Raw genomic sequence first — 8,290 nt, 5'->3', positions numbered from 1 at the left:
GGGGGGAGGACATTGGGAAGGACTTGGAGAGATGCTTAGTAGATTGGGGGCTTGATAAAGTTTTCACAATAACTGTTGACAATGCTTCTGCTAATGACGGTGCTATAAATTATATCAGGAGGGTTATGAATAAAGCCAAAAGTAGTATTGCTGAAGGGAAGTATTTTCACATGAGATGTGCTGCGCATATTATAAACTTGGTGGTTACTGATGGACTAAAGGAAATCGACCTTTCAGTGGCACGTGTGCGAGCTGCTGTAAAGTTTGTGAAGAACTCCCCTGCTAGAATTACAAGGTTTAAGAAATGTGTTGAACTAGAGAAAGTTAAAAGTAAAGCCTTTTTGTCATTGGATGTGCCTACTAGATGGAACTCAATATACCTTATGTTGAGAGCTGCAGCAACGTATGAGCAAGCTTTTTATAGGTATGCTGATGAGGACCCGTACTATGCACTTGATTTAAATGGTGAGAAAGGTCCGGGAGTTCCAGAAGCCGCAGATTGGGATAATGCAAGAAAGATGACAGAATTTTTGGAACACTTCTACAAGCTTACTGTCCGTGTTTCCGCGTCGCTACACTATACAGCTCACATATTTTTTTCATGAGATAGCCGATGTTATCATCTTGTTGCGGCAATGGTGTGAAAGCGAAGATTCTTTGCGTAAGGACATGGCTAAGAGGATGATAGCTAAGTACAATAAATATTGGGGGGATCATAAAAGCTTCAACATCCTTATTTTTATTGCGGTTTCTCTTGATCCAAGGTACAAGTTGTCAAATTACATAAAGATAGCTATTCTGGAGATGTTTGGTGAGACCCAAGGGCAGGTAGTTTGGACTGAAATAAGTAAGACGCTTCACGAGTTATTTGAAGAATATGGAAAGATATATGCTCCAAGTGATAAAGTGCAGCCGTCCAATGTAGCACAAGAACCTGAAGCCCGTGGCACAAGTTTAATGAAGTCCTTGATTGCTCAAAAGATGAGGACGAGCACTTTTGGAATTACTGCTAGTAAATCTGAACTTGAGAAGTACCTTTCCGAGGAGAATGAAGAAGATGGCAGCAAGTTTGACATTCGTGAGTGGTGGAAGGTCAATTCTTCTAGATTTCCAGTATTGTCACATTTGGCCCTTGATGTTTTAGCAATTCCTATATCTACGGTTGCATCGGAGTCGGCCTTCAGCACTGGTGGTCGTATTTTAGATCCATTCAGGACCTCCTTAACTCCATTTATGGTCCAAGCACTTGTCTGCACACAAGATTGGTTGAGGGGATCTATTGCTGTAAATGACGAAGAGGACACTGCAGAATTAACTAAGCTAGAGGAAGGTAAGTCAATAATTTACTTGAGTTATTTTTGTTAGACTTCTCCTATGTCACTCATGAATTAAATATCATTTACTCATATTTTCAGCATTGCTTGAAGAAATAAATGGGCTCAATATTTCTAAGAACAACTCCAATAAGGATAATTCGGTCATCATGGATGATCGTACTTCCTAAACATGGTGCGGTTTCTTGATAACTTTACTACCTATTAGTTACAGCCTATCAGGTTCAAAAATATACATCTTTTTCATGCAGTTGCTATTGAGGTATGCTAATAAATTTATTGTACAAAATCCTCAGATGTTTGCATCCCGCAAGGTTGCCGTATGGAGCCATGGAAGTAGTACTGCAGATCTGAGATCTTGAAGCCTTGCTCCTGTGATGAAGTCCCATTTATTCATGTTTCTGTCACCAGTCAGCTATTTGATAGCCTTTTGTTTGATTTCCCTCCACTTGTGTGTGAGAAAATAAGAATTATGCTATTTGCTTTTGCTGCTACATAAGTGAGACTATTTGATATATTTACGTACGTGAGACTTTATTCACTATCCATTTATATATATAGCAAAGTTGTGTCTTTCATTACAGCCAACGATGTGACATTTTAACTATCATATATTCATATTTTCTGTTAAGGTTGCTAGCTCTTGTGATTATTATTTGTATATTTTGTGCAATGCAAATAGCTACTCATATAAGTGGTGGCTCTGATTGGTGCACGTACTTCGGTTTTCCGGTTAACCGAATAAACCAAACCGATATACTTAGGTTAATATGGTTCGGTTGCTAATTTTTGTTTGATTATTTCGGTTGCCATTTCTCTAAAACCGAAATTATAAAAAACCGAATAAACCGAACCATAATAACCATATTAACCGAACGCCCAGCCCTAGCCTCGGGCGGCGGCGGTGTGGTCGAAGGTGGCCTCGGGCGGTAGCGGTGTGGTCGAAGGCGGCAGGGCGACGGCGGCGATGGAGCAGTTGGGGGACAGGGGGGGCGCGAGTAGAGAGGGGGGAAAGGACTTAGCGAAATTTTGATCCCAGGCTGTCGGGATTTGAGTCAAACTAGCAGTAGCGCGTTTTGCTGAAACACGCTATAGGTAAGATAGCTATAGCATGTTCTAGAGAAACGCACTACAGCTATTCCTTTCTGTATTATTTTTCTTTTTCTTTTGTTTTCTTTACATTTTCTTTTTTCATTTCTCCTTTTTCTATTTCTTTCATTTTCATTTACTTTTCTACTTATTTTTCTATTTATTTTCTTTTTCATAGCAGTAGTGCTCTACAGCATAAACGCACTGCTACAAAGTTTTTAGCAGTAGCGTGCTTCTGGGTGAACCGCTACTACTATTCCTAGCCTACCAGCATTAGTGAGGGAATTTTAGTAGTAGCGCTTTACCGTGAAGACGCGCTACTGCTAAAACAATGGTTGTAGTGTGGTTTTGCAACAAGCGCTACTACTAAGTAGCGCTAGCGCCGAGTTTTGACCAACGCTACTGCTATACCTCTGTGTACAAGGTTTTCCCTAGTAGTGATGAAAAAACTCCATATACATGGATCGTTTGGACTCACTTGATTTTGAATCACTTGAAACATGCAAATCATACCACATGGGCAAGATGACTGAAAGGCCTCATTTTCAGTAAGATGGAACAAGAAAGCAACTTGTTGTAAGTAATACATTTTGATGTGTGCAGTCCAATGAGTGCTGAGGCACGTAGTGGATATCGTTATGTTCTTACTTCACAGATGATTTGAGTAGATGCTGAGTATATTTACTTGATGAAACACAAGTCTGAATTATTGAAAGGTTTAAGTAATTCCAGAGTGAAGTTGAAGATCGTCGTGACAAGATGATAAAATGTCTATGATATGATCATAGAGATGAATATCTGAGTTACGAGTTTGGCACACAATTAAGACATTATGGAAATTGTTTCACAACTAATACCGCCTGGAACACCATACTGTGATGCTGTGTCCGAACAACATAACTCCACCCTATTGGATATGGTGCATACCATGATGTCTCTTATCAAATTACCACTATCGTTTATGGGTTAGGCATTAGAGACAACCGCATTCACTTTAAATAGGGCACCACGCAATTCCGTTGAGACGACACCATATGAACTATGGTTTAGAAAAACCTAACTGTCGTTTCTTAAAAGTTTGGGGTTGCGACACTTATGTGAATAAGTTTCAGGCTGATAAGCTCGAACACAAAGCGGATAAATGCATCTTCATAGAATACCTAAAACAGTTGGGTATACCTCCTATTTCAGATCCGGAAGCAAAAGTGATTGTTTCTAGAAATGGGTCCTTTCTTGAGGAAAAGTTTCTCTTGAAAGAATTGAGTGGGAGGATGATGGAGACTTGATGAGGTTATTGAACCGTCACATCAACTAGTGTGTAGCAGGGCACATGAAGTTGTTCATGTGGCACCTATACCAATTGAAGTGGAAGCTTATGATAGTGATCATGAAACTACGGATCAAGTCACTACCAAACCTCATAGGTCGACAAGGATACGTACTACTTCAGAGTGGTACGTAATCCTGTCTTGGAAGTCATGTTGCTAGACAACAATGAACCTATGAGCTATGGAGAAGCGATGGTGGGCCCGGATTCCGACGAATGGCTCGATGCCATAAAATCCGAGAGAGGATCCATGTATAAAAACAAAGTATAGACTTTGGAAGAACTACTTGATGGTCGTAAGGCTGTTGGGTGCAGATGGGTTTTAAAAGGAAGACGGACAATGATGGTAAGTGTCACCATTAAGAAAGCTCGACTTGTCGTTAAGATGTTTTCCGACAAGTTCAAGGAGTTAAGTACAATGAGACTTTCTCACTCGTAGCGATGCTAAGAGTCTGTTGGAATTATGTTAGCAGTTACTGCATTATTTATGAAATCTTGCAGATAGGATGTCAAAACATTGTTTCCTCGACGATTTTCTTGAGGAAAGGTTGTATGTGATACAACCAGAAGGTTTTGTCAATCCTAAAAGATGCTAACAAGTATGCAAAGCTCCAGCAATCCTTCTAAGGACTGGAGTAAGCATCTCGGAGTTGGAATGTACACTTTGATGAGATGATCAAAGATTTTGGGTTTATACAAAGTTTATGAGAAACTTGTATTTCCAAAGAAGTGAGTGGGAGCACTATAGAATTTTTGATGAGTATATGTTGTTAACATATTGTTGATCAGAAATGATGTAGAATTTCTATAAAGCATACAGGGTTATTTGAAAAGTGTTTTTCAATGGAAAACCTGGATTAAGCTACTTGAACATTGAGCATCAAGATCTATAAGGATAGATCAAAAACACTTAATAGTACTTTCAAATGAATACACACCGTGACAAGATTTTGAAGGAGTTCAAAATAGATCAGCAAAGAAGGAGTTCTTGGCTGTGTTACAAGGTGTCAGTACTGAGTAAGACTCAAGACCTGACCACGGCAAAAGAGAGAGAAAGGACGAAGGTCGTCCCCTATGCTTTAGACGTAGAATCTACAGTATGCTATGCTGTGTACCGCACTTGAAGTGTGCCTTTCCATGAGTCAGTCAAAGGGTACAAGAGTGATCCAGGAATGGATCACATGACAGCGGTCAAACTTATCCTTAGTAACTAGTGGACTAAGGAATTTTCTCGATTATGGAGGTGGTAAAAGAGTTCGTCGTAAAGGGTTAAGTCGATGCAAACTTTGACACTAATCCGGATGACTCTGAGAGTTAAACCAGATTCGTATAGTAGAGCAGTTATTTGGAATAGCTCCAAGTAGTGCGTGGTAGCTGCATCTACAAGATGACAAAGAGATTTGTAAAGCACACATGGATCTGAAAGGTTCAGACCCATTGACTAATAAACCTCTCTCACAAGAGAGATATGAACAAACCCCATGGGTGTTGGATTCATTACAATCACATAGTGATGTGAACTAGATTATTCACTCTAGTGCAAGTGGGAGACTATTGGAAATATGCCCTAGAGGCAATAATAAAATGGTTATTATTGTATTTCCTTGTTCATGATAATTGTCTATTGTTCATGCTATAATTGTATTAACCGGAAACCGTAATACATGTGTGAATACATAGACCACAACATGTCCCTAATAAGCCTCTAGTTGACTAGCTCGTTGATCAATAGATGGTTATGGTTTCCTGACCATGGACATTGGATGTCATTGATAACGGGATCACATCATTAGGAGAATGATGTGATGGACAAGACCCAATCTTAAGTGTAGCACAAGATCGTGAAGTTCGTTTGCTAAAGCTTTTCTAATGTCAAGTATCATTTCCTTAGATCATGAGATTGTGCAACTCCCGGATACCGTAGGAATGCTTTGGGTGTACCAAACGTCACAATGTAACTACGTGGCTATAAAGGTGCACTACAGGAATCTCCGAAAGTGTCTGTTGGGTTGGCATGAATCGAGACTGGGATTTGTCACTCCGTATGACAGAGAGGTATCTCTGGGCCCACTCGATAATGCATCATCATGAGCTCATTGTGACTAAGTAGTTGGTCACGGGATCATCCATTACGGAACGAGTAAAGTGACTTGCCGGTAACGAGATTGAACGAGGTATTGGGATACCGACGGTCGAATCTCGGGCAAGTAACGTACCCATTGACAAAGGGAATTGTATACGGGATTGCTTGAATCCTCGACATCGTGGTTCATCCGATGAGATCATCATGGAACATGTGGGAGCCAACATGGGTATCCAGATCCGCTGTTGGTTATTGGCCGGAGAGTTGTCTCGGTCATGTCTGCATGGTTCCCGAACCCGTAGGGTCTACACACTTAAGGTTCGATGACGCTAGGGTTATTAGGAAGATTTGTATGTGATTACCGAATGTTGTTCGGAGTCCCGGATGAGATCCCGGACGTCATGAGGAGTTCCAGAATAGTTCGGAGGTGAAGATTTATATATGGGAAGTCATCATACGGTCACCGGAAATATTCGGGGGTATACCGGTATTGTACCGGGACCACCAGAGGGGTTCCGGGGGTCCACCGGGAGGGTCCACCTGCCCCGGAGGGCCTTATGGGCTGTAGGTGGAAGGGAACCAACCCCTAGTGGGTTGGGCGCCATCCCCCCTAGGGACCATGCGCCTAGGGTTTGGGGAGAACCCTAAAGGGGGCGCTCCCCTTGCTTGGGGGGCAAGCCCCCTCCCCCTTGCCCCCCCCCCCTCTAGATCTCATCTAGAGGGGCCGGCCCCTTCCCCCTTCTCCCTATAAATAGAGGGGCGAGGGGAGGGCTGCAGCACCACATCCAAGGCGCAGCCCCTCCCCTCCCCAACACCTCTCCTCCTACGCATGAGCTTGGCGAAGCCCTGCCGGAGAACTGCCACTCCATCACCACCACGCCGTCGTGCTATTGTTGGAGCCTACTTCCCCAACCTCTCCCTCCTCCTTGTTGGATCAAGGCGCGGGAGACGTCACCGGGCTGCACATGTGTTGAACGCGGAGGCGCCATTGTTTGGTGCTTAGATCGGATTCGGCCGCGATCTGAATCGCTACGTGTATGACTACCGCGTTCTTGCAACGCTTCCGCTTAGCGATCTTCAAGGGTATGAATATGCACTTCCTCTCTCTCATTGCTAGCATCTCCTAGATTGATCTTGGTGACACATAGGAAAATTTTGAATTATTGCTACGTTCCCCAACATGCCCATGGCACCCCAAGATAATCTAAGGACACCTGAAAGCCAAAGCTTGGGGATGCCCCGGAAGGCATCCCCTCTTTCGTCTACGTCCATCGGTAACTTTACTTGGAGCTATATTTTTATTCACCACATAATATGTGTTTTGCTTGGAGCGTCTTGTATTATTTGAGTCTTTATTTGTTAGTTTACCACAATCATCTTTGTTGTACATACCTTTTTAGAGAAAAACACATGATTCGGAATTTATTAGAATACTCTATGCGCTTCACTTATATCTTTTGAGCTATATAGTTTTTGCTCTAGTGCTTCACTTATATCTTTTAGAGCACGGTGGTGGATTTATTTTATAGAAACTATTATTCTCTCATGCTTCACTTATATTATTTTGAGAGTCTTAAACAGCATGGTAATTTGCTTAAATTGGGAAATTAATCCTAATATGCTAAGTATTTGAGACTAGTAAAAAACTTTCTTATGAGTGTGCTGAATACAAAGAGAAGTTTGATGATTGATGATTGTTTTGAGATATGGAGGTAGTGATATTAAAGTTGTGCTAGTTGAGTAGTTGTGAAATTGAGAAATACTTGTGCTGAAGTTTGCAAGTCTCGTTGCATGCACGTATGGTAAACGTTATGTAACAAATTTGAAACATGAGGTGTTATTTGATTGTCTTCCTTATGAGTGGCGATCGGGGACGAGCGATGGTCTTTTCCTACCAATCTATACCCCTAGGAGCATGCGTGTAGTGTTTGCTTTTTGATGACTTGTAGATTTTTGCAATAAGTATATGAGTTCTTTATGACTAATGTTGAGTCCATGGATTATACGCACTCTTACCCTTCCATCATTGCTAGCCTCTTCGGTACCGTGCATTGCCCTTTCTCACATTGAGAGTTGGTGCAAACTTCGCCGGTGCATCAAAACCCCGTGATATGATACGCTCTTTCACACATAAACCTCCTTATATCTTCCTCAAAACAGCCACCATATCTACCTATTATGGCATTTCCATAGCCATTCCGAGATATATTGCCATGCAACTTTCCACCGCTCCGTTTATCATGACACGTTCATCATTGTCATATTGCTTTGCATAATCATGTAGTTGACATCGTATTTGTGGCAAAGCCACCGTTCATAATTTTTCATACATGTCACTCTTGATTCATTGCTATCCCAGTATACCGCCGGAGGCATTCATATAGAGCCATACTTTGTTCTAGTATCGAGTTGTAATCATTTAGTTGTAAATAAATTGAAGTGTGATGATCATCATTC

At 41.6% G+C, this 8,290-nt stretch overlaps 1 long non-coding RNA gene across 1 annotated transcript; it reads left to right on the top strand.

Moving 5' to 3' along the window:
- Positions 1 to 1,450: 1,450 nt before the first annotated feature.
- Positions 1,451 to 1,911, top strand: LOC123173755 (uncharacterized). Its single transcript, XR_006486537.1, has 2 exons — positions 1,451 to 1,509; positions 1,631 to 1,911. It is a non-coding gene; the product is annotated as an uncharacterized lncRNA (long non-coding RNA).
- The last annotated feature ends 6,379 nt before the right edge of the window (positions 1,912 to 8,290 follow it).

This window comes from Triticum aestivum, chromosome 1A (assembly GCF_018294505.1).
Source record: "Triticum aestivum cultivar Chinese Spring chromosome 1A, IWGSC CS RefSeq v2.1, whole genome shotgun sequence".
Lineage (NCBI taxonomy): Eukaryota > Viridiplantae > Streptophyta > Magnoliopsida > Poales > Poaceae > Triticum > Triticum aestivum.
The sequence above is the reverse complement of the archived record's forward strand: the minus strand, read 5'-3'. Positions and strand labels throughout refer to the sequence as shown.